Raw genomic sequence first — 27733 nt, forward strand, 5'->3', positions numbered from 1 at the left:
AGATTAAAATTGATGGCAGGCAGCTGACTGTAAGAGCAATCTCCCACCCAGAGATATACAGGGAAAGCCTAACTGTCTATTCAGAAGCAAGTCCTGTTGAAATCAATGGGGTTAGGATTGTGCCGTTAGTAAGACGCCTTGGCAAAAGGAGGCAAGGGAAAGCATCAAAAGCCTACTGAATCGTCCTCTTGGGGTTACTATGAAGCATCATAGGGAGGGAGAAACAAAAGTTCAAGTCAAAAGCTTCATAAGATAACATCAGTCACAGTAGCTTGGGTAAGATAATTTATTATTATTATTATTATTATTATTATTATTATTATTATTATTATGCTCTACAAGACTGACCAAACTGGAAGCTTCTGACAAAATGTGAATATGTTCACACCACTCACCTCACAGAGTGTTTGTTGTGGGGGAGGAAGGGAAAGGAGAATGTTAGCTGCTTTGAGACTCCTTCGGGTAGTGATAAAGCAGGATATCAAATCCAAACTCCTCCTCCTCCTCCTCCTCCTCCTCCTCCTCCTCCTCCTCCAAAAATGTTTTGTATGTGGCTTTGGCTCTCCTTTAAAGTGGAAATGTGAATTTCTCATTTTCAATAAAATGTACCCCCTCCCTTTTCACCTTCAGCTCTCAATGAAAATTGAGGTTTACCAGAAATTTTTTAATGTAAGAACACTTTTTAAAACAGCAGCAACAACATCATCAAGCTTGCCATTCTTTTCCCCAAACCGGTGCTGTTTGACTACCATGGGTGCACAACTTCAGTTCTTTGTCGGACAGGCAGAGGCTTCCAATCACTGTTGGGTAATTTGAGGGAAATGTCCTCATGAACTGTGGATGAAAAGTAAAATAAAGCACTAGTGTAAACAAGCCAGCATTATTAGGCCACAAAAAGCCTGATCTAGCATTGGTGTTAATTGTCTCATCTGTTACCCAAATACCTATTTATTCATTATTTAGAGCATTTCTTTTTCCTGAAAAGACTCCCAGAGAGGAACTTGAAACATTAATAATAAGACAGTCCCTGCCTTCAGGTTTCCCCACCTTTGCTTTACAACTTCAAAAATATCGAGGGCATGTACAGGTTTGCCCAAAATGGACTGGTGAACTAACCTCTGAGGCCTCGCAGGCTTAATTAGACCCGTGGACTGTAGGTTCCCCATCACTGCTGTAAATCCTACAACGAAAGCATCTCATCAGCCACATAGCTACAGGGAACCTAATTATTAGAGCTGGGGGATTATGTATTTTCACAAAAAGAAAAAGAAAAACACCTTTGTGGCCTTCCTGTTGATGTCTGGTAAGAAGAAAAATGTGATTTATTCTGCCAGAAATAAGCTGACACAGAGCTCCTGAGCTTTCTAGCTAGGAAGATGAAGAAGCTTGATGGGGAGAGTAACCACAGAGTTGGTGTGTGTGTGTGTGTGTGTGTGTGCTCGCGTGCAGAAGACATGATCAAATTACTGGCAAATATGATCTGAAGTAAAACTGGCAGTTGGAGTGTTTCGGAGAATGAGTCAGTCAGTGTCACTGGTAATGCGGCCCCAGTGGCCAGGCAAGAGCTATTTCAATGTGATTTTGCTTCAGCTCCAGTTTCCACTCAATAATGCAATAGGCACACATCAGTTTGAGCTAGCTGGGTTGTCCTAAGGAAGCCTGGAGGGTTCGTGCCCCTCCCACTCCCTGTTCACGACAGCTTTAGACGTGACTTGAAGGAGGATGACTGGCAAGCAGGCTCCTCCTTAAGTGAAGGTCAGTGCAGGCTAAAGAATGCTCCCGGGAATGATCAGAGGGAGCAAGCCTCGTGCTTGTGCTGCCCTTCAAATGGATGTCAACGTGTTGTCAGGACATATTGCAAATACAGGCTTGCCTCTTAGCACAGAAACCTGGTGAAGGTGGCATTTTCAGCAGTGACACCCAGAATGCCTTATAGCAGGGGTCAGGAAACTTTTTCAGCAGGGGGCCGGTCCACTGTCCCTCAGACCTTGTGGGGGGCCGGACTATATTTTTTTTGGGGGGAATGAACGAATTCCTATGCCCCACAAATAACCCAGAGATGCATTTTAAATTAAAGGACACATTCTACTCATGTAAAAGCATGCTGATTCCCAGACCATCCGCGGGCTGGATTTAGAAGGCAATTGGGCCGGATCCAGGCCCGGCAAAGGAAGCAGCCTCCTCCTCCCACAGTGAGGCGCTTGTCCGGCCGGGAGCGGTGGTTGGCAGAGGGGGGGGGAGAGTGTGTGTGTGTGTGTGTGTGTGTGTGTGTGTGTGTGTGCGTTCCAAGTCTCTGGTCCAATCCCTGTGTCTGTGGGGCACATGCGCAGTAGCGCGGAAACGGGACACACAGAATCTGGGCGCAGAGACACAGGGACTTTATTATATAGGATGATACGCACAGCCTTGTAAATAAGGCCACAAAACTTACTAGCCTGCTGGGGACTGGCAGAGGAATGGTGGAGTGTTCCTTCCCTCCTGCAGTAATCCACTGTATTTCTATACCTGAAGGAGCGTCTCCACCCCCATCGTTCAGCCCGGACACTGAGGAGGTCCAGCTCTGAGGGCCTTCTGGCGGTTCCCTCACTGCGAGAAACGAAGTTACATGGAAGTAGACAGAGGGTCTTCTTGGTAGGGGCTCCCACCCTGTGGAATGCCCTCCCACCGGATGTCAAGGAAATAACTATCTGACTTTTAGAAGACATCTGAATGCAGCCCTGTTTAGGGAAGTTTTTTATGTCTGGTGTTTTATTGTATTTTTAATATTTTGTTGGAAGCCACCCAGAGTGGCTGGGAAAACCCAGCCAGATGGACGGAGTATAAATAATAAACAATATGTTGTTGTTGTTGTTGTTGTTGTTTGTTGTTATACTGGGTACAAAGTAGGGGTCTTCCCGCCCCTAGCAACCCACTTGGTTCGGTGCTGGGCCCAGAGGAGAAACAGAATGATCTCTCCTACTTCTACCAGCCCCTTGCATGCAATTTCTTGTTACCTATAGTTACCAGGCTAGTGCTTAAATACAAGGCTGGCATAATATCCGTGAAACAGGAATAAAAGCCTCAACCAATGTCAGACATATGCAAAAAGAGGGAGGAAGAAGAAGAGGAGGAGGAGGAGGAGGAGGAGGAGTAGTTTGGATTTGATATCCCATTTTATCACTACCCTAAGGAGTCTCAAAGCGGCTAACATTCTCCTTTCCCTTCCTCCCCCACAACAAACACTCTGTGAGGTGAGTGGGGCTGAGAGACTTCAAAGAAGTGTGAATAGCCCAAGGTCACCCAGCAGCTGCATGTGGAGGAGCGGAGACATGAACCAGGTTCCCCAGATTACGAGTCTACTGCTCTTAACCACTACACCACACTGGCTCAGCACCAGCTCCTGTGAAATTTAAGAGCTAGTCTTCTAGTTTCTTAGACTATCAAGTTAGCCTGTTCTGAATCCCTTTTTAGGACTCAGTACCATCTGGTTTGCTGTAGCTTTCTAAAGGAAGGAGGTTTCCTCTGTTGTTTAGGCTGTTCTTCCTCCAGTTTCCTCCCTTCATCAGAGCTAGGTGGTGATGGGCAAGCAGAATAGCTCCACCTGACATAATCAGTTCAAGACCCATTATAGGTTCAAGAACTGAAACTGCAGAAAATTTTCAAGAGCAGAACATTTTATAAGTTACTGTACCTTTATTATAACTTTCCAACCAGCTAATAATTAAGAAATCAAATGACTGTTCTAGTCAATATAGCATTTTCATTTGCTATGAAGTATGCAAAAAAAAACCTATTGTGCTGCTAGCGAAAATGGCCATGACTCCATTCAATTGACAAGCAACATTGCAGTCTTGTGACTGCCTCACATTCCGCTGTGAAAATGACCAGCCAGCACTGAGAGGAATTCTGGGAGCTTCATGTCAAACAAGGCCTCATTTATTAGGTATGCATAATCATTCCTATTTCCATATTTGTTTCCTTTAACATGATGCTGTGCTAGTAGTCAGATGAGCTGATCTTCATGTGCATAGCAAATTGATAACAACACGGCATTTGTACAGGATTTTTTTTGGGGGGGGTGTTATTTGCAGCACTTTACATATAATATATTGGGGTAATTCTTGCATCAGCTGTGTAAGTGTTGCAAGTTGTGGTCTGTGTTGCAAATTGAGAGAATTTAAGAGACAGAAGGTGGTTGAGAGAGAAAGAGAGAGTAAAGCTAACCCAAGGCCACCTAATTTGGCACATATGTGAAATTGACTTGAAACATACATGCACTCCCTTTTTCCTAACACTCTACACAACAGAGAGTTTAAGACTGTCCCTGTTCACATACATAAGGGTTTCAATATTAAACCTTCAGTACCTTCCAGGAATAAATAGTAAAATAATATTTCATTTCATTTGTTATTTATTTGTATAATCCCAATGTATTTGTTTATTTGTGTGTGTGTGTGTGCATTTGTTTATTATTTCACAGGATCTAAATCAGTAGCCAGGTATAATATGCAAATGTAATGTGCTGACAGGACCTCACTCCTGTTAGCGATTGTGCTGCAGCGTTCTACAATAACTGCAGTTTCTGGACCAAGCATCAGGGAAGGAATCCAGTCTTGAATTCACGGGTGCCAAGACTACTGTGATCAAGCTATCCTAGTCCAGGAAAAGTCAATGCTATTGTACCATCCGAAGTTAGTAATAGGGAGTCCTAGCCCAGGGGTTGTCCACCTGGTCCCTACTGCCAACTACTGGGCATTTCAGGATTCTAGGTGGGCGGTAGGGGTTTTTACGGCACAAGCTGAATCGCTCCTACCATCGAGCCCTGGGGGGCAGTAAGGAAAATTTTACCATCAAGAAAGATGCATTAGTGGGCGGTAGGTATAGAAAGGTTGACTATCCTTGTCCTAGCCATTAAGGCCACCTGGGGCTTCAGTTACAATGCTAGATCCCGAAGCACCCCCAGACTGCATACCTGCTTTTGCAACCCCATCCAAGGCAGGCAAATGTCCAAGTTATCAGTCACAGGACCCCCACCCTCCAGCACCTTCATCTTCCTTGGATTGAGGCTTATTTTCTCTCATCCATATCCATCCCACTGCAGCGTTCAGGCTGCAGTCAGGGCCTGCACAGTGTCTCCTGATTCAGATGTGGAGAAGCAGAGCTGAGTATCATCAGCATACAGAAAAAAACCATGTCCCAGATTCCCCCCCTTTTTTATAACATTTTATTAATTGTCCAAAAATAACAAGCATTATAAACAGCAAAAAAAAATCAGCAAAAAAGCATTATAAACAGCAAAATCAATATCAGCAAAAAATGTTCATCGGTAATGTCCCACATCATGTAAAAAGGTCAAGTTATCAACAAGGTCATTTTTTTTATAAAGTTGCAAAATGCACCACCACAGCTGACAATATTGCTAACAATATAAAAGTCAAAATAAAACCAATTATAAAACAAGTGTTTGAGACAATGAGTTTTTAAAAAGTAAGTAACTAGGCAACCATGCAGCTTCAATAGGGAATTTTCACAGACCTTGTCAGGCAGCCCTCTAAATAATAAATAATCCTATTAACATCTGGAAGATTGTGTCAAATTCCATATGGCTGGCAGTTCCTCTTCTGGACTTCCTGCAAAATACTTGTGATGTACTGAGCAGATGTATGAATCTTCCTCAATATTTAAAACATGCATTCCAGCTGCAGTTCCACATGGAGGCTGGAGACTCATCTTGCACAAACAGCCCAGAAAAAAGGCCCCTTGGTGGAAGGAGGACTTATAGTGACCAGGAAAACAATATAAAAGAATCTGCAACACAGAGGAAAGAGGACCTTTGCACTCCATTCCCAAGAAAGTACTCAAAGGTAAGCCCAAGGGATGCCGAGAAGAAGTAGGCTTATTGTAGCTTTTGCCTGAATCTTACTTATGGGCATTTCGTAGGCAAGCGGGGAGGGGGAGACACTTGGCTTTGCTCATGTTTTGTTCTGTGTCTGTGTGTCAAATAGTTTCTCTGCCTTGAAAGTTAATACCTTATCCAAAAGCATCCATATGCATACCTTACATCAGAGTCATAGAGAACCTGTGGCCATTCATGACCATTGATCACGACAGCTAGGGCTGATGGAGTGTAAAAAAAAAATGGAGAAGAAGCTGCGGTATCAGGTTAAAACTGCCTTGGACACCCAAGTTTCGGATGAAAGGGCATCAGCGGGCTAGTTATATTATTGTTGTTGCAATTTTGGTGCTGGGGAGAAGTGCTTTTGGGGATTTTTTCATACAGGTGCCGGAATAGCGTAGCTGGCTTTGGGTACTGTGCACCTTGACTTGGGATAGAGTGTGGGTGGAGTGGCTGCCATTTGCTTCCCAGTCCTCAATCCTAGTACCTAGCAAATGCCTAATCCCGGTCAGCAATCCTAGTACCACTCCTTTGCATTAACTTAAATTTCTGAGCAGTTTTATTCATTAAGCAGCCCCTTTCCTATGTGAACAAGCCCGAGTGGATAAAAATCAGCACACAAAAACTGGAGGTTCTGCTCTCCCAGTTGCCTTTTTCTAAAAAGGCGAAAACCTTCCTGTTAAGGTTTATTTCCTGCGCTCAAGTGAGTAACGGCTAAAGCCTTTGTATAACTGATCCGTTATGCAGAGATTGCTCTGCAAGCCTTTAAAATATTTATTTTCTTCTTTTGAAAGTCAATTTACTGCTGGCGAAAGGTGCTGGCTTCCCTTCCCCAGAGACTGAAGCCTGCTCTTGATCAGTATTCACAGAACTGAGGTGAGCACCAGCCGTGCTTGTTCCTCCATACTTCCTAACAATGGGCCTCCCCTGAAAGGAGTACCTCTTGTTTATTTGTATTTACGTATCTAAGACCATTTCTTATACTGCTCAACATATAAAATACGTTTCAGCAGTGTAGGCAAATATTACACAACTATACCATAAACCCACCCATGCAAACTACAGAGAACATCAATAAAAATACTACAAATACAACAGGATTCAGGGAAAGCCTGGGGGCAGGGAGGGAAGGTGTATTTTCAGAAGATGCAGGTAATCAGTGGTAATGATGACAGAGGCGGCATCATAGAAGCAGCATAATGCTATGCAGCAGTGGTTCCCAATTAGCTAATTACTGAGGACCCCCTATTTTTCAAAAGCCAAGCCACAAAATGTGGGGCAGCCCCTAATAAGCAAAAATTTTTAGGTGTACTAAAAAACAACAGACCATAAAATCTGTGATATTACTATAAAAAATGACAAAAAAATAGTTGGGGGGAGGCAAGGGTAGGGGGCCATGCACCCCCTGGGTGTGTTTATTGCAGACCACAGTAAGAATAAATGATCCAGAGGCATTCTCCAAATTCTGGACCCTGAATACAAAATTCAAGGCACTTTAATAACATTCTCTTTACATGGTTAGCTCGTGAATGATCCCTTTCAGAAACATGACTGGATAACAGAACATGTGGACAGCTTGTGGACTCCTGATTGGTATACAAAAAAGCACGCTCCTGTCTACTAGCTGTACCATGGCAACAGATAGTTCTGAACAAAGTTTATAAATTCACTATTCTTCTGTCTCGTGCAAAATGTTTTGGTAGTCTGTTAAATGAAGTGCTCAGTTTGGAGCATCTGGTCTCTTCAAGGCCACTTCACCTTTCTGGTATGTGAAGCTGGTAAGCGAGGCCCTGCTTGTTAGCAAAAAGACAGGTTGAGGTGCATGAAAAATCTCTGCTTAGCTAGGTATATACTTTTATGCAGGACAATGGCACAGATACATTGTGGTTGTGACTGGGAACATGTTTATGCAGGCTCAGCACTTAGCAGGCTGAGGTCAGTTGTGTATCAGAAACGTGTTCTGTGACAGAGGGTGAGAGCATGTCAGTATAGGGGTACTCTGTACTTCACCTTCCAGCTAGCCTGAAGGAACTTGGCAGATCTCCTGTGTTCCTAATAGGCACAGCCTCTCCTTGGTATCCTGCTAATCTGCTGACAGCAGACTATAAGCCAGGGGTCAGCAAACTTTTTCAGCAGGGGGCCGGTCCACTGTCCCTCAGACTTGTGCGGGGGCCAAACTATATTTTGAAAAATATATATGAATGAATTCCTATGCCCTACAAATAACCCAGAGATGCATTTTAAATAAAAGGACACATTCTACTCATATAAAAACACCAGGCAGGCCCCACAAATAACCCAGAGATGCATTTTAGGGAAGCTTTTAATGTTTGATGGATTTCTGTATTTTAATATTTTGTTGGAAGCTGCCCAGAGTGGCTAGGGAAACCTGGCCAGATGGGCGGGGTATAAATAATAAAATATTATTACAGTGGAACCTCGGTTTACGAACACAATTGGTTCCAGAAGTCTGTTCATAAACCGAAGTGTTCGTAAACCGAAGTGAACTTTCCCATTGAAAGTAATGGGAAGTTGATTAATCCGTTCTAGACGAGGAAAAACACCCCCTAGAACGGATTAACCGCTTTGCTCTGATGCCTTCGCGGAGGCCGGGGAGCGTTTCCGCGACTGGGCTGCAGCCACGAAAGCGGTCCCTGGCCTCCGCAAAGGCATCGGAGCGAAGCCCCAGCCTCCGGAAGGCATCGGAGCCGGGACTTTGCTCCGATGCCTTTGCGGAGGCCGGAGACCACTTTCACGGCTCCCCGGCCTCCGGAAGGCATCGGAGCGAAGTCCCGGCCTCCCCGAAGGCATCGGACTCTCAGTAGACCTCCAGCACCTCGGTTTACTAACTTCCGGGTTAGGATAGTTCGTAAACCGAGGTGTTCGTAAACCGAGGTACCACTGTATTATTATTATTATTATTATTATTATTATTATTATTATTATTATTATAAATAAAAGGACACATTCTACTCATGTAAAAACATGCTGATTCCCAGACTGTCCGTGGGCCAGATTTAGAAGGTGATTGGGCCGCATCCGGCCCCCTGACCTTAGTTTGGGGACCCCTGCTGTAAGCTATTGTTCAGTAGAAACTGATTCAAAGCAAAAATATTAGAGCTGTGAAAGCAATGTATGAGAGCATAGAATCATAGAGTTGGAAGAGACCACAAGGGCCATCCAGTCCAACCCCCTGCCAAGAAGGAAACACCATCAAAGCATTCCTGACATATAGCCGTCAAGCCTCCGCTTAAAGACCTCCAAAGAAGGAGACTCCACCACACTCCTTGGCAGCAAATTACACTGCCGAACAGCTCTTACTGTCAGGAAGTTCTTCCTAATGTTTAGGTGGAATCTTCTTTCTTGTAGTTTGAATCCATTGCTCCGTGTCCGCTTCTCTGGAGCAGCAGAAAACAACCTTTCTCCCTCCTCTATATGGCATCCTTTAATATATTTGAACATGGCTATCATATCACCCCTTAAGCTTCTCTTCTCCAGGCTAAACATGCCCAGCTCCCTAAGCCGTTCCTCATAAGGCATCGTTTCCAGGCCTTTGACCATTTTGGTTGCCCTCTTCTGGACATGTTCCAGCTTGTCAGTATCCTTCTTGAACTGTGGTGCCCAGAACTGGACACAGTACTCCAGGTGAGGTCTGACCAGAGCAGAATACAGTGGTACTATTACTTCCCTAGATCTAGATGCTATACTCCTAGTATACTCCAGTGTATGCTCAGAAATGCCTGCCTGCCGTATTGACCCCAGTGGGTCTCAGGTCATGACATTCACGTGAGTCCCAGGTAAAGACACTCAGGTATCACTTCTACTTATTTCAGAGATAAGCTATGGCTGCTGTCAGCCTTTGCCAGCTCTGAAGAGACCATCCACTGGGCACTCCATCAACTGTTTATCCCATACAAATGAGCTGTAGCTAAAGGATGAAGCCAACATTGCTCTAGATTTTACATCATACACCTGATCTTTGAAGGCTTGTTTGCAGAAATGCCTAGTTAAGGCTTCTCCAGCAAAGACCCATGAAAGAGACCCACAAGAATGAGACATTTGGTATTTGGTAAACAAAAATGACCTTTCTGATTCATTTAGAGCCAGCACAGGGCATCCGTAAAGCCCAACAGGGAATCGGAGCTCAGTTTCTAGTGTTGTGGCTTCAGAGGAAGAGAATAGCCACAGTAGCCTGCCTGGCAAACTGCCACAGTCTTTGGAAAAGCATGTTCCTCTGTGCTTCTTACTGTTATGTCTCTGAAAATAGTTTCAAATAAGAGGCCTTGTTCTGTAGCTGAACTGCACAGCTCCTTGTAACAGCCTCTTGTGTTCCAAAGGCATCCGGGATTCCTTGGCAACCGAGTGGCCCCTTGCCAGGCACCCATTGTTAGTCACTCGGTGGGTTTGAATGAGCTGCATTGTGGGGGGAAATTCACATTCATTATATTGAATGTGGATCTGTGCTTCCATTACTGCTGCAGGGGAGAACCAAACTCAACAACAACAAAATAAATGTAGGCTTCTGTCAGATGTTATGCATAAAATGTATTTAACCGACCTAAGTGCCAGACTTTGGCTGTTAATAGTAGCCAAGCAAGCAAGCACGTGAAGGTGTTGCAGCGATTTCTAGGGATGTAAAGAGCTGGTGACTTCTGTCCCATTCTGTGTTTATCGTAATCAGTGCTATTCTAACTGACATTCAGCTTCCATTGAAACCTACATTATTCATTTCACTGGCCACTATGCCTGAAACGAACATGATTAATTGTGTGATTAATTTTGATGGAAGGGAAATGTCCAAAACAATGCAGAAAATAACATAATTATGTGTGTAACGTTTGCAGACTAAAAAACTTCCCACTCATATTTCACTTCTGTGATTTCCGTTCCTGACCTCAAACATGCACATTGTGACAATTTCCACTCCCATTTCCAATGAAGTTTCTGACATTCCCAGCTTTTTCCTGGGTTTTATTCTCCATGGATCTTTTCTTTTGCAAACTGATATTATGGTACATTGGCTATTACCTTCCAGTCCTCTGGCAGGGAGGCTGGTGATATATACCCTGGCCTTTGACACCTGGTGTAATTCCATTTTTTGTAATTCTAAGTTTTAAAACTATTTTTAATATTGTATTTTCAGTTGTTGTAACTCTCCCAGAATCCTTAGGTTGGATGGGGGATTTATTATTATTATTATTATTATTAACCTTATAGAGGCCAACAACTGAAGGAACCTGGAATAAGTTAACAGAAGCTAATATAAGAATTAATCCTCCACTGAGTATATCAGTCCAGTTTCAGGTTCAAATGTACCCCAAGAAAACCATACAAATAAAACACCTGTGAGAAAATATTAAGCATGACATCATTTGCATGTAACTAAAAAAAGCCTTAACATAGCTGCAAAATAGGGTCAATAATACCCACAATGTAAAATACATAAGGCTACTACAAGGATGATGTGTGGGGTTTAGTAGACCCCACTGTTTTTAAAACATACACCGACATACTGTGCCATTAACATACATATAATTATTACAATTGAAGAACAGTAATCATGAGTTGTGAATTACCCATAACAGTAGCAACAAATTTCACAGAACCATAGAATATTGCACTCCAGCAGCTTGGGCACAATTCACCACATTTCACAGCTGCGTGAGTTGGACAGGCCCATTGTTGATGCAATTTTCTTTCACTGTGTCACCCACAGAGATGGCACTTGCCCCCCTTTTTGGTGCCAGCAGCGGCAGACCCTACCCCAGGAAAGCTGGCTATGTCCCTAAACTCAAGCCAGGTTAGGTCAACTCTAGAAACAAATCATCTATGAAGTTATATTGGAGTGTTCACAGCACTGTGGGCTGTTTGGTTTTTAAATAACTTGGGCATTTATATAGGCAATCCCTACTGAATTTGTAAAAAGCCAGCATTTTCTTTTAATATATTGTTATGAATGTGGGGGGTGGGGTGGGGAACCAGCGTTAGAAACTAATCCAGCCTTTTAATTCCAAGAAGTAGCCAACATAGCTTCCTGGTGAGGTGATGGGAAATTAAGGTGTTTGGTGCAGAATGGCAAATGGGTGTAGCCCCCTCCCTCAACAGAATAAGCCAGAGCTGAGAGTAGAATTTGGGTAGTAATGTGACCTAGAAGTAAGGCAACAAGCTGGAGAGAGTCAGAGCAATGTTTGATTTCTGTTTGAATCCAAGGCTGCAGCTATGGGAGAAGCAAGATTCCTTTGGGCTGTTAATGTTGTGAACCCCTCCATTGTAGGATCAGGTTGTATACATGTGTAAATAATCCATATATCATAATGGCACCACAGTCTCCACTGTGCCTCATTTCCAAAAGGAAACACAAACCCTGAGTATGTGCCTGGAACCCCTGGAATTTCTCACCGCTCAGAGATTGGGGTGGCATGCAGCAATATTTTTACTGAAATACCAGCTGGAAAGTCACACACCATCAAGACTGAAGAATACTCAGAGCATGGAGTTGTAGAAGGCTAACACAGAAGTTTTACCATTTTGTTCCTTGCTGTTGGGTACGTTTGTCCCCGCCTGGTGATTGGGTCTCTAAACTGGGAACCTGTTACTAAATTTGGAATCTGTCCCTAAATGGCTATTGGAAGGATCCTTCTTGTCATAATGCCGAGTGGGGGTTAATTCTTGGGCACCTTTCACAACTTCAGGAAAACAGGCCAGAAGCTCATTGGTAGTAAACAAACAAAAGAAAAACACTGCTGGATCAGATGAAAAGTCCACCTAGCCTAGCATTCTGTTCCCACAATGACCAGCCAGATGCGTGTGGAAAGTACTAGCACTCTCCCACTTGTGTTCCCTAACAACTGATATTCAGAGGAATAACTTTGATATTGGAGGTAATATATTGCCACCCTGACTAGTAGCCAGTGATATCCTTATATTCCATGAACTGGTCTAATCACCTGTTAAAGCTATCCAAATTGGCGGCCCTCACTACATCCTGTGATTGGCAAATTCCGTAGCTCATCAGTGCACTGTGTGTACTTCACCTGTCTGCTCTGAATCTCCCAACATTCAGCTTAATTGGAAAACTCTGGGTTTGAGTACCATGAGAGGAGCATGGAGATTCTTTCTGTCCATTTGTCTTCACACCATGCATGTTCCCCAGTTGGCAAGAATTTCCACAACACAGAGAAGGCCATATTTAACCCTCCTGGTAAGCCAAGAGTGTGAACTGCACACCTACTTCAACCGGTGGTAACAAGAACTGTATACACACCCAATAGAGAAAGACCTAACTGTGATTCCCTTATCAATGAAATTATGGACCCTTTGATGGAATAGGTGAACATAATCCCTTTGTTTCTCTCCTCCTTGGTGGCTGGAGCCTGAGAAACAGCAGAAAAAAAGGTCTTATGTTTTTCTTCACTCTGACTGATTACACTGGAGGCAGGCTTCACCATATACTGGTTTTATTGAAAGTAAAATGTATCAACCTTTATGAACATATTGCTGAACCTCTTATATAATGTTCCTGGTGAACATTTTCACACGACCGCGGAAACACATTGTGGCCTTTTGCTGAGTTTTTTCAGTGGCTGCTGTGAAATTGTTCACCTACTCAGGAAGCATCGTTCTCAACATGTTTTGATTTCATTTGGCATCTGCAGGGAGTCAAATCTGGTTACATAGTCCTGTGACATTATCCTATTCACTCTTAGATTCAGGAGCATTGTGTGGGCAGTGCCAGGGGGGCTGTGGCTCCAGGTGCATAATTTCAGAGTGGGCGTGAACCAGGAACCCCTCACTACAGGTGCCCCCAGCACAGCCCAACCCAGTGCTCCTCTCTGCCCACCAAGGACCCCATCAGCTGGCCGGGCTTCTCCCTGTGTGGGCAGGCAGGTGGCTCAGTGTGGCCCTGCTTTGATCCAGTGGCAGTGGGGTTGATCCGGTGGCATCGGTGGTGACAGCTGGGTCACCCTGGGCACCGACAACTCATATGTATAGACCACCCTCTCACAAAATATCAGGGTGGTGCAAAGGAATATAAAAACATTTTGAAAATCAATTTCAAGCAGGACAGAATATCATTCCACAGCATGGGTCCAGCGACACTAAACGGCTGACTTCTGGTGAAGGCCAGTCCAGGCTCTGTGACATGAGGGACAGCTAACAGCAATCCTCCAGGTCTCAGCAATCTGGCTGGGATATGAGGGGTTAGGGAGTAAGTTTTGTGGAAATAAGTTATGTGAACATGTTTTAAATGAGCAATTACAGTCAAATTGTGAGAGCAAAAAAGGTGCAAAGACCGTAAGTGATGGGGGAAGGACGTAAGACCCGCTGTTAACCAGTATTGGTCATTGCTGAATTATTCAAAAGTGTAGCAAAAAGAAGAGTGGTGTTTTTTTAAAAAAAGTAATTTATAAACATACAAAACTAGAAAATTACATGGCAATTTAAAAACAGCATACAAAATTACAGAAAATGTGAAAAGCTTGTGGCAATTACAGCAATTATATACAGAGGAAAAATAACTGCACTTAAAACAGGATTAAGCCAGGGAAAATGATGTAGAGTTATTGATACTCAAGTCTTTCTTATGTGCAGAATCACTGGAGCCCTACACTTCACTTATAGGGAAGCTATTAATTGAGCCTAACAGTAACAGTTTCCATGCAAAGTCTCCACAGGAAAAGAGCCTTTTCAGTGGTGGCATCATGGCAATGTAATGTTGTCCCCAGAGAGGCTTACCTGGTGCCTACATTGATGCTATTTTGGTGCCAGGGGAAGAAGACCTTTTTTATTATCACAAGACTTTTCTTTTGATTAAGCGTTAGTTTGCTTTCTCCCCTCTGCCACATGCTTTTATGCTGCTACATTTTCTTGCTATCCTATAGTGTTGTATGTATTTTTAAATTTGCTTTAAAAAACTACAACGGGATGACATTGTTGTAAGCTGTCCTGAGAATCTGGTTCTAGATCAGCCTATAAACATTTAGGCTAAAGGAATTAAATTTTTTTAAAAAATGCCTTCTACAGCTGAAAGAAAGAAAAGAAAAGGTGTATATGTTATATAGCAATTGCATAGAACCTTTGACCCTCCACATAGTGTTGAACTGCAGCTTCCTATTACCCCTAACCAAGCTTGCCATGGCTGATGGGAGTTGTAGTTCAGCAATATCTCGAGGGTCAGAGGCAAGCTTTCGCATGCCTGTAATACAGAATGGTGGCTAGATTTCTAATTCACTGCAGTTTAACAGTACCACAGCCACACTAGGCTTGTGACATATATTTTGGGAAGTGTGTTTTATTTTCCAACTTTACATACCAGTACCGGGTTTTTGTTTTCTTGCTTTCAACAAAGCTGACAAATTATTGGCTCTGTTCTCACCTCAACCCATCTCCCAGCTCTCCCCCTCCCCCAATGGCTGCCTGTCTTTATTATGATTCGGATTGTGGCGACTGCTACATGGACATGTTGACTGGATTCTTAATCACAGGCACTTCATCCAAGTCAGAGAGGCTCATGAGCCAGGCAGGCCTTGGCACAGTTGTGATAAAGGCAGAAACCCAAAGGATCAGATGGCATTAAATGTCGTGGTGCTGTGCTCCCTAGGAGACAATATGTCCTAGAGCCAAATCACACACAGAGAGACACTCCATTCCAGAACCGTCATTTAATGCAGCTACTCCGCAGGAGTACCCCAGAGACGTGACATTAACTCGGTCGCTCTTGATTCCAGAGGCACAGCATTAGCTAGGATTCCTCTACCCAGCGCTCTTAGCAAATTGCTAAGAGGAACAAACTGGCTGAGGTGGTTAATAAAGCAGAGGAGATGGAGGTAGAGGCGATTGTGGGGAAAATGAGGGCAGCTGGGGGTGGGGTGGGGGTGGCATAGGAGAGATGTTGTCAGGTGATGGACAGAGCAGAAGCAGTGTGCAGATGACACCTGTGCATTTGTTGGAAACACATGCCTAGGGCTGTGTGTGTGTGTGTTTGCACAGGCAGCTTAATTTCCCCCCTCTTCCTTCACAACAGGATCTGGAGAGTTTTAAGGCCTGAAAGAGTCAGCAAGTTGTTTGTTCTAACCATCTGTCTCATTTCCCTTAGCAACAATTTGTCCTTCTCTTCTCCTTGGCGAAGCATCTGAAGCAAAGTCTGGCTGTTAACCCCCTCCCCCTCCCAGTCATTTTTGTGTCTTTCTCACCTCTGTTGGCTCTCTTGTAGGTCATTCCCTATATATACCATACATAGATCTGTGACGTCTCCTCTCCATCTGTCCTTTGAGTATGATGTACATGCTAACATTCTGGGGGCGTGATGCTGAGAGAGGAAGCAAGTACGTTAACATTCTGAGGGAGGGAGCTTTGAGATGTGCATGAGATGTACTTGGAGGTATACAAACTTGGTATAATCTTGCTGTACATTGGCCTCGTTCCCCCATCACATTCAGCCACACTTTAAAACGAACTATGGTTTAATGCTCACAAGCAGCGTGGTGGTCTACGCTACAAAAAAGGTCTTGCGATGCACCTCCCTTGTTCCTGGTGCGCTGTGGATGGAACGAGCCAGAGTATGGTTTGTTGTGTCATCTGAATTAGGGCTCGTGGTTTGTTTCTCTCCCAACAAACCACAAGTGGTAACCAAAGTTTGTTCTTGGTTTGCTGCTCATGGCTTGTTTCAGGAAAATAAAACCATGCGCTCAGGATGGGATGACTGAAGAAGCCACAACAAGACTCTGGCTTGTTTTGTCCATATTTATTTATTTATTATTTAGGAGTATTTATGTCCTGCCTACTAACTGAAGTTCACAGTGTAGTTTACAATATATTTTAAACACAATAAAATAGACAACGATGCAATAGTCACTACAGCAGGGCAAAGGGGTGTATAAAAATTCCCTTCCCCCCCCCTTGTTCTTTGGTGGTCCAACCATGATGGCCATTCTGCAGCTGCCTCTCCTGGCCTAGAATGGATTGTTGAAGCAGCTAGATATTAGTCTCACACAGGCCAGAACTTCTTCATTGGGTGGCTGCCACTGTTGTCTCTCCCAGCCTCAGGTGGCCGATGCAGGAGGTGCTGGGGGAGCAAAGATTTCAAAAGCCTCCGTCCCATTCCTCAGGTGTTCCAACGGCCCATTGACTCCACCACCCTGCCTACAACTATGAAACACCATCTAGGTTCCCCGTATGCTAATGCTATTGAGCTCGACTCATTCTACAGCCTCAGTTAAAAATAAAATTTTAATGAAGGGCTTGTCTACACTCCAGCCTTTTTTACTCAGGGTTTTCCCTCAAGGCACAGCTATGCACAGTGTAGCCCCTGCTCCTCGTGTTTGTTGAAGAAGGCTCCAGCTTATATCCAGAAGGCTCCAGCTTATATCCACAGCGCAAGAAAAGGTGTTCAGACATTACATCACATACATACCTTGGGTGTCGTTGCTGATGTCACATTTGTCTGTTTGTTTAATTTGTATACTGCCCTTCATCTTTAGATCTCAGGATGGTTCACAACATAATAATCTATATATATATAAATGTAAACTGGGCATGTGGGTGTGTTTCCACTTTTCACCAAAACCGCTTGACCGATTGAGGTGAAATTTTGACACAGCATCACATGCGAATGTCCGAAGGCTATAGGAAAGTTTGCTAAGACAGATGTCACACCTGTGCCAGATAACCCCCCCAAAAACCCGTGTTTCAAAACACACCACTCAGATGAAAATGCATGCTGGGAAAAGAACCAGGTTGCAAACCATCGCCCTCTAGCAGTGACTACACTGGTACTGCACCTATAAAAACTTGCCTCTCAACAGCACCTCAGCTCCCGTTTACATACTAGGCCAAAGTCTTTACAGACCAGGCCGAATGGAGGTACTGACTCGCCTGGGTGGGGGTTGGGGGAGGAGGGGGCAGGATATGTCACAGATCAGCACAGGGTGGGGGGAATCACACGGATGAGCCACAGCAATGTGTGGCAGGGCCATCTAATACAATATAAAAGCACAAAATAACATTATAATAACAAGAACAAAAACCCCATAAACCAATAAATCCCTGTTCAACTGTAGCCAACTGCAGCAGTCTGCTTCTGCAGCAGCCATTCTGCCATTTCCGTCTCAAACCTTGCATTTATGGCACAGTGTAATTCTTGCAGGTTATTTCCCCCCCTTTTTTAATAGTTCAACTTCGGAAGGTGAAAGACATCGAAGCCCTGCCCTGTGCATCCTGAGTGACATCCCAATAAGATCTGCCACAAGATATGCATGTGTTAGGTGCAAGACCACAGGGGATATGGCAGACAAATATTATGTAAGTCAGGCTTCCTCAAACTCAGCCCTCCAGATGTTTTGAGACTACAATTCCCACCATCCCTGACCACTGGTCCTGCTACCGGTAGCTAGGGATCATGGGAGTTGTAGGCCAAAAACACCTGGAGGGCCGAGTTTGAGGAAGCCTGAATTGTAAGTAGTGCAATGTAGAACCAAGAATACTTAGGATGACCTTGAAACCCCCAAGAGTTCACTTCTAACAATAGTATGTATGCAATTTGGAGCAATAAGAGAAGCCAGTGTCTAACATCCTCATTAAACTATGTTAATTATCCGAGGGAAATGTCTTAGCAGGAAAATTAGAGATTTCTGTGATATTGGACAATACCAAAGGGAGAATTTTTTTAAAATAAAAAAATTATACTTAAGCCTCTGTGGCTAGAACTCTATGTTTAGCATACTCAGAGTTTGAAGAATACCATAGCTAAAGGATCAATTTGTCTATAGAGTTAGTAGCAACTGGTGTGCTCTGAATTACCAAGTGCAGCCAGTAGAGAAAACTGGTTAGAAGCAAAAGGCCAGGGAACTATGCATAATGTAGGTAGCATTGCAATTGGACTTGCAAAGATTTTACCGCCCTGCTCCACCCCAGGCATCCAACAGGGGAAATCTAAAAATGCTGTTTGAATGATTAATACCATTTTACTACCTTCAGCATCATAGAATCAGCCAGTAGTTCCAGAGCATGAATTTATGTCTGCAGTGCAATCAGACATTTTCCTTTTGAGAGTGACACAATTTAAGAATTGCAACAGACCATTCTCAAAATAAGTATGTTAAGTAGGAGAATAGGAATGTTAAGACCAATGCTCTGGAAATATTATCAACACCACATATTTCATGTATTAGTTCAGTGGCAGAAGATGACATCTAAATCTATATCTATATATATATATAAATGTAAAAATCGTGAAATCCCGTTTGCCACTTTTCTCCGTAACCGCTTGACCGATCGTCCTGAAATTTTGACACAACGATCCAGGCCACTCCTAGAGCGTTGTTGGGGGCAAAAATTCCTCAAATCGCACACCTGCCCAGGTACAGACCTGCTTTTCCACCAAGTCAAACAGCGCCCTCAAGTGGTGTAGTACCCTCCTCCACCCCCTCCCTTCCTGTGAAATCTAAGCCACACCCACAAACCAAATGACATCATCATCAACCAAGCAACTGAAACACACCAAGGCAGCCATTTTATCTAGGCCTTTGTTTTAGGCCCCTGACAGGCTGCCAGGCCTCCACTAGGCCCGGGGACAGGGCCGGCTCTTCATAGACCCCCGGTGGCACAGCGCACCACGGCGGGGGGCTGGTAAGCTGGGCGCCGGCCCGGAAAGGACGGCGCCGCGCGGCGAAGCCGCGTGGAAACCAATTGCGCCCTGCGAGGGCGGGGCGGGCGGCGGAGCGATCTCCAGGGCGCGCGATCTGCTCAAGACGGCCCTGCCCGGGGAGGGGGATAACCCACAGCAACGCACTTGGGGGCAAGGCAAGGGGTTTTACTTTACCTTTTAGCAACACTACCCCCCCAAAAAAACCCCACCAAAGAACCAACATTGCCAAGTGGAGGTCGGAGCCTGCCTGGGGGGGGGGGTTGCCACAGGCCGCAGCACGGCCTTTGATTTATGTAGGCCCCTACACTGCAAGGGGTTTTTACTTTACAATTTAGCACCACTACCCCCCCAAAAATTCACAAGACAAAAATAAATATGACTTATTTTATGGGTATGTCTTATTTTAGACACAGAGACACTGATTGTAAGCCTCTGTGTCTTTATTATTATTATAAAAAAACAACCATTCACTTTCTCTCCCCAGTTTAAGTCCTCAGATATTTGCAGTGCACACCCCCACCCCATTTACAATTCCCTACCTTCCCCTTGCCACTTCCTGGGTTTTTTTATGGAACTGAACAACTCAGGTACTTCAGAACGCGCCTTCTGTTGCCAGGCCCTTGCAGGGCCAGACAGAGGCCCGGCCCAGGTAGATAAGATAATGTGTCCCCGTTTTTAACCCTTTTGTTACTTTTTTCATTTTAGTGATTGTGAATATGCTGACCGAGGCCCCCTATGCTGATACGGAGGCCCGCGTCAAGTGCCCCATATGACCCCCCTCCTTCTGTCTGGGCCTGTCTGTTGCTATGGGGCTATGGGGCTTCGCTATTTGACCCCCCCTCCCCAGGTTGGGATTCTTTAAGAAGTTCTCAGGGTCCCAGGGCACATCATCACCCCCGATCCTTAATCTAAACATATAGAAATGTTCACGATGCGTGCACAGGGGCCAATGTATGGCGACACAGGGGGGAGGGGATAACAGAGGGCTCAGACAAAAGTAAATACTGGGAAATGGAACCCAGAAACTGACAGCTCCTTCTCCAAGGATGGGGGCCAATGTAGGAAGATACCGGGGGTAGGGGCCAACACTCCCCAGGGACAACAGAGGGTTCAGACAAAAGTGCATGCTGGGAAATAGAACCCAGAACCTAACAGTTCCTTTTCGAAGAGTGGGGGCCAAGGTATGGAGATACAGGGGGGAGGGGCCAACACTCCCCAGGGACAACAGAGGGAAGGGTATCCTACCGAAACACAGGGATGAGCCGGGGTGGAGGGAGGAGGGGCAGGATACGTCATGGATCGGGACAGGGTTGGGGGGGTCACAGGAAAGAACCACAGCAACGCGTGGCCGGGTCAGCTAGTAGAAAAATAAAAAGTCTCATACAGATGGTAAAATATTATTTGATTGCAGGGAATGAAGCTGAGTTGAATCCCAAATCTGTTGCATTTTAACCACACAAGCAGATTACTGGACTGTATAAAATAAAATTGTGACAGTTACTCGTTTTCCTGTAAACAAAACAGAAGTAAACTATCATTATGAGATTAATATGGATGTTTAAAATCAGGTACTGTGAGAAACATGCCATTATAATTCATGTGCCTATGGAAGGAAACATAGAATTAATGTACCAAAACAGAGAGTGTTGCACATTCACATTGATCAGCTTTAGCAAGCTTTTTAATTCAGACCAATGTCTTGAGATTATTGAAATACAGAAAATGCTACCTTTGGCCATGTTTGCCTCGCTGTATTTCAATTTGAATTTGCATGTCTCTATACACATCAGAATGGCTTGGTGTGTTTTGAAACCTCCTATTTTGTGTACACGCCATTGGTTGGAGACAGGGTCAGCTCCATCAGGCGCTTTAAACATTTCCACCTTCTCCCATGCAGGATCAGTAGCCTGAAGTCCCAGGAGAGATGTGCTCTGGCTGAAACAAGGCTGAGAAAGAGGGAGAGCTTCCAGCAAGGCACTTGCCTTGTCTGCTCATGATGCTTATGAGAAATGAACTACTGTATATGACGTTTGATAGGCACAGGAAGGTGAGTAGAGTGCCAGAAGTGAATGATTCCAAAGTGCAGGTAGGAAGTGGGATTACACACACCCTGCTGATGTCGTAGATTTAGGACCACCCCAAAACAGGTATTCTTTGTACACATCTGGGATTCACTCACCACACTTTGAACAAGCAATGTTTCCAACTTAGAAACGGCATCAAAATGCAGGGTTCTTTTTAGCAGAAACTCCAAGATGTCTGTGGATCCTGACTAGCTTTGTGTGCACATGGGCTAAAACAAAAACAAAAGCAGTTTGGAACGCCTGGAGCTAGATTAACCACGAATGTGTGCACAGCCCAACACAGTAAACTACTCCTCTGGAAATGGTTTTCTGCTGCATACTAAATCAGTTGCAACAAGATTTAACGTCTGGCAAATGGCAGGAAGAACATTACAGGATTTACTTACCTTGGCCAAGGTCAAAGGTCACCACACTGCATCAATACCAAGCTATAAAGTATGACTAGAGTAAATGTTATATAGCAACAGAAGTACTCATAGGAGTAGGAGTACTTGCATGTACAGTGGTACCTCTACTTACGAATTTAATGTGTTCCAAACACACATTCATAAGTCGAAAAGTAGAAGCAACCCTATCTAAAAATTCGTAAGTAGAAAAAATCCTATCTAAACCGCATCCAAGATGGCGGATGGAGCTCCATTCGTAAGTAGAAACATTCGTAAGTAGAGTTATTCGTAAGTAGAGGTACCACTGTAGTTTTATAATAAGAGCAGTGTTTCCCACGGCTTGCAAGCCTCCCAGCTGTCAGTCACATGACATCAGGTGATGACTGCCAGGACTTCAAAGCAGTACACATGGCTTGCAAAGAGCCCTGCATGGTGCTTTAAAGTGCTGCTGGACACCTAAAGTGGTGGCTTCAAGTCTGTCTTCTGCAAGAATTGGCTACATGATCAAGTTGCCCATGGAGAACTTGGTTGCACAGCCTATCTAGTGGGCTTGGAGTCACCACCAGTCAGCTGATGGGATGGGACTTCCTACCTGCTTTTGACATCAAGTGCACTGCCTGTGGGTGTAGTATGTGTAAAACAGTCTTGTGGGCCAAATGGAGTCCCTTGCTGGGCTGAATTTGGCCTGCGGGTCAGGTTTCCCACCACTCTTTTATACTGATGTATTTATACCTTACATATTTTCAAAAGCAGTTAGTTATAGAAACATATTTCTCAGCTGTAGAATTGCCAGGGAATAAAATATTTTATTTCCAGAAAGCAGTTGTAAGGGCAGGAAACAAAAGATATAATCCTTGATGTAAGGTGATAAAAGCACAGTTCTATAGCATTTATTCAGGACACAAATTGTGGAACAGCATCAATATTTGATCCTGAAGATTTGTACAATATTAAAGTACAAAAAGAAATTAAATTGTGACTGGCAATATGACTTATTAAAGAAGAAGAAGAAGAAGAAGAAGAAGAAGAAGAAGAAGAAGAAGAAGAAGAAGAAGAAGAAGAAGAAATGACACAGTCCTATAGTAAAAAGCCACAGGGGGGTGGGAATAATTCAGAATTGCCAGCAACAAGTGGCAAATTTAATATTGCTAGAAGCAAGTGACATAAGTGTACAGTTTGATAGGACTGATAAGCAGTGACAGGTTTGGCCTCTGGCATAGAAAGGTTGGTATAGTGCTTTATTTTTTATAGCTGATGTGAATCCTGTTGCTGTTGGTGGGCTGAGTAATGGAAGAGGCACTTGCTTACAATGACCACTGTAGTGGAACAAGTTCTAAACTATAACCCAACACCTGGGGGAGGGCAGAGGTGGTTTTAGGGCAGCATGAGTGTAGCCCTCAGCCGGCCGCCATTTTGTCACCCCCCCTCAGGGTGACACCCAGGGCATTCTGCCCCCCCTTACTACATCCCTGGCCTAGAGTCCTCCTGCCTCCTTCCTAAAATCTAGTTAGCACTTGGTCAGCTTTGGGAAGGAGACGGGAGGACTCTAGGACCCTGAGAGAGCCCTAATGCCTCCTTCCCAAAGCCCAACATGGCAGGAGGGTTGGGGGGAGGCTGCCACAACTGGAGCATCACCCAAGACTGCAATTATAGGCAATTCTATATACGAGACTTAAGGGGTGGTCCTCTTGACATTGTTATCATTATGTTTATTACTTTACCCACTTCAAAATGTGGTAAGCCAGTCCTGATGCATTTGGCAGCGATCTTGCTCCTTCTGCTACTGAGGTTCTAGTCTTTTGCCCCCAGAGTTGAGCCCTGGTGGTGCCACTGCCAAGACCTACTCCAGCAGTTTCCTAGAGTTAGTCTGAATGTTGCCCCGCTTAAAAGAGTTGCTTTATCTGCTCTGTATTTTAGATCAAGAAAATAGCAGTAAAAGCACCAGGGGGCGGGTATCGAATCCACACGAATGGTTTATAATACCATCTCATAGGGAATTGCAGAATAGTCACCAAGTATGGGGTTGGAGGCTGGTGGACAGCAAACTTATCATTTACAACTTTTGTTGTTGTTGTTTAGTCGTTTAGTCGTGTCCGACTCTTCGTGACCCCATGACCCCGTTTACAACTTAATTTCTTTTAAATATCATTTTTGTATTCGTTTTGCAGAAGCAAAAAACAGGCCAAATTTGATGTTTCCCTGGTTTACCAGAAGATGGCGCTGAAGAATAAGTGTTCCTTGAAATGCTCTTATTTGGTACCAGCGTGGGTGGTAGAACAAACAGGTAAAAGCTGTCACTGGTTCAATTTCCACTAGTGAGACAGGCGGCAAGCATTCAGCATTCGTTATGTTCCTTGCATGCAATTCACAGGGCTGTGCAAGATTTTGTGCAAACCTAGTCAACAAACTATTAGCAACATGCAACAAAACAAGACAGCAGCCTCTACACTGCAAACCAGGTCCTTCTCCAATCTTGGCTTCTGCTTGACAGAAGCAGGCAGAAATATAATCTCTGGCTCCTGCTGACTCAGGCAAGCAAAGTCCTCCAAGCAAGACACATTTTGTAGTAGGGAACAGCAACAAGCTAATTCCTCTTGTTGCTGAAGACAGCAAGGAAATCCGCCTGGGGTGGTTTCGTGGAGCAAGGAGGTTGAGCCTTATCAGAGGACTTGTCTATTGCTGTCAAAAATGACATTCACTGCGGCCACGGGCCTTCAACAAGAAGCCAAGGAATGTGGAGGATTCAGCCTGTGCACCGCTATCAAGCTCTGGCAGTGGAGGATATATTGTGCCTGTGCCCAGCCCGTTCTGAGGGCCCTGTTCATTCACCTCAATAAACTTGACTATGTCCAAAATATTATGGTGCTAAATGCAGAAGAACGAGTTAGCTTATCACATGAGTTATCTTTTTAAAACTATTATATTGTTAAACAGTACTTTTTGTTTCTATATATCGAAAAACAAACTTTATTTAAAGGAACTAAAGGAACCAAACGAATGAAAATTCAAATGTTTCTGTAAAATATTCATAGATATACACAAAACGTATACCATTTCTTTGACATTTCTTTTGTGCAAAACTGTCGGTTAACTTGTCATCATTGTATTATTCATTCATTCATTCATCCCCTGCCCTTCATCCTAAGGTCCTGGAGTGGAATGTTGCATATTGCAAAATTCAATGCAGAACTTTTGATCACTGAAATTGCTGAACAAATTAAATGTTCTTGAGATATAGTAGAATGCAAGCATACACACTCTCTCTCCCTCTCTTCCCTTTTAAAGTTATTGAATGATCTTTAACTGGTTGTATTCACATCTGATAAAAGAGAATTACATCACAATGTGATGTCACTGATGTAAGGAACTTCTCTAAAATCTATGCTGGTTTGGTTGGAGTACATTAGGAGGCACTAATACTTCTGAATACCAGTTGCTGGAAACCACAGGAGGGAAGAGTTCCCTTGTGCTTAGATCCTGCTTGGAGGTTTCCCACAGGCATTTGGTTGGTCACTGTGAGAAGCAGATGCTGGATCAGATGGGCTATTGGCCTGATCTGGCTTGCTCTTATTGTGTTCTTTTTGTGTTATCAACATTTGGAGGGCATCCCAATGGCTACCTCTGCCTTAGACTGCTTGCTGATGGTAGCCTGGAAGCAGAGTTCTAATACCAAGGCCACCCATGGCTTCACATTCTACGCTAGCTTTGAAAATGTGGTTGTTGTCTCATGTAAATAGAATTTATTCCTCGGGGGTTCCCCCCCAACAAAATAGACAATGTGAACAATCTTCATTGAGCAATCCTAGCAAGTTCAAGATGCAAAGGCTGATGTCCTCTGTACACTTATTCTGAACAAAATTTCATTTAAATCAATAGAACATTAAGTAAATGTGATTAGGGCTGGGTTGCAATGCTGCAAAGAGGCTTAACAGATACAAATAAGCCACCAACATGCCTGGAATCTCCTAAACAGAATTCCCTTGGGTAGTGCGTGATTTTGTATTCTTTGCTGTGGTGCTTTTATTTAGCAAAACCTGCAGCAGAGGCATACGGTATGTAAGCAGTCAAATGCTGCTTAGCAAATGGGCCCTTTCCTTAAGGAACCAGACAAGAAAAATTTGTAAGTTGCACTGAACATAAAATGCCTGTGTAGTAAAAGGTACTAGTCGCAATAGCAGTTACTGCTTTGTTTATTCCTTATGTACACTATAACGTAAGCAAAACAGTCTACCCCAAGGAACATGCCATCTAAACCTCAACAAAAGAGAGACAATGGAAGGACAAGAAGGAGGGGAAGATAGAATCATGGAAACTATGAATGCAGTTAGCTTAATATTTCTACCGGTAGGAGGTGAAGTTTAAGAGGTTGGGCTAAAGTCTTCCTGGAAAATGTATTTTGAAGAGACATTTGACAGGAAAGAGGTGGCATAAGGAGCTGGCAATGGTGAATGGGTGTTGTTTCAGATTGCAAACCTAATACACCCATATCTAGACTTGATGGTACTTGCTTCTGAATAGGAGCTGAGATGCATATGGTTCCAGGCAACTCATTCATCCCAGATCTTAATTAAAGTGGGCAATCCTATGATCACACATAAATGGCCTGCCAAGGTGGTGGAACTGAGATGTACACTTGGGAGAGGAAGGGAGAGAGGATAGGCAATGTCTCATTTCTCTTTCTCCAAATTCAAACAGGAAAACCTCCCTTTAGCTTTTCCTTCCTGTCCCACTTCCAAACTCTGATGGACACTACAACAGGAACAGTGAAAAGGACTGAGTCAGAAGGTGGTAGACTCTCCTTCAGTGGAGGTTTTAAGACACAGGTTGGATGGCCATCCATTAGAGATTCTTTAGCTGTGCACAGGGGATTCTTGCATTGCATGGGGTTGGACTAAATGACCCTTGGGACCCTTCCAATGCTACAATTTTATGATTCTGAAGTGGAGAAGTAATCTAGAGCAATACGCACCGCTCAACTCCTTCTGTTAAGTCTCTGGTTACCGACCAGGTTAGTCAGGCAAAACCACAGTGAAAGACCCATTCACATTAATCAAGGCAGCTAATGATCTGTTTTAGGAAAATGATCCCGCTGTCTTACTTCTGTCTAAAAGATGTATATTGTTGCTGTTCAAATGCTTTCCCTTTTATTCAATTACAGTAAACACCTTGCTTTTTAGTCTGCATCCAGATGGTAGTTTCTTCCAGAGTTAATTTAGCACTTAAACATTTATCTGTAAGTGGAGATAGCAAAGTATCTCAAGAAAGAGGGAGGAGGGTTGCTAAGTGAACAATTTGTTTCCAGAGTGCTGCTGGCTGTATTTTATTGTTTATTGTTCATTTTAGTTATTAAATTTGTATACCGCCAATTGGACTCCCTACTTGATTGAATAAACCTTTATTGTATTGTATCACACCTCTTTACTGTTAAAAGTGAACCATTAAATGAATATTTCTTGAAGCCCAAGCCTGTACTGCTAAGCTACTATTCTGCATTTTCATCACAAACTTCTTGTGGACAATTGCCTGGACGTCACTATTTTGTTGATGTGTAACTTATCCTTTTATTAAAGACTTCTGAAGAACTGTTGAAGGCCAGCCTTCCCAAATCTTTCGTTGCTGATTTGTGCAGCTCTGGGCCCTCCCTTCCTTGGCCCAGAAATACAGAATTATGTTTTCCTGGTAGAGGATCATCTGTAACTTGTCATAGATGCAGTGCAACCACAATCCTCCCTGCCTCCACAGC

The 27733-nt window shown here is 43.8% G+C and overlaps 1 long non-coding RNA gene across 1 annotated transcript; it reads left to right on the forward strand.

Moving 5' to 3' along the window:
* On the forward strand, positions 1–27584 carry LOC118089877 (uncharacterized). Its single transcript, XR_004693196.2, has 4 exons — positions 1–276; positions 5679–5843; positions 21418–21567; positions 24159–27584. It is a non-coding gene; the product is annotated as an uncharacterized LOC118089877 (long non-coding RNA).
* The last annotated feature ends 149 nt before the right edge of the window (positions 27585–27733 follow it).

This window comes from Zootoca vivipara, chromosome 1 (genome assembly GCF_965207765.1).
Source record: "Zootoca vivipara chromosome 1, rZooViv2.hap1.1, whole genome shotgun sequence".
Classification (NCBI taxonomy): domain Eukaryota; kingdom Metazoa; phylum Chordata; class Lepidosauria; order Squamata; family Lacertidae; genus Zootoca; species Zootoca vivipara.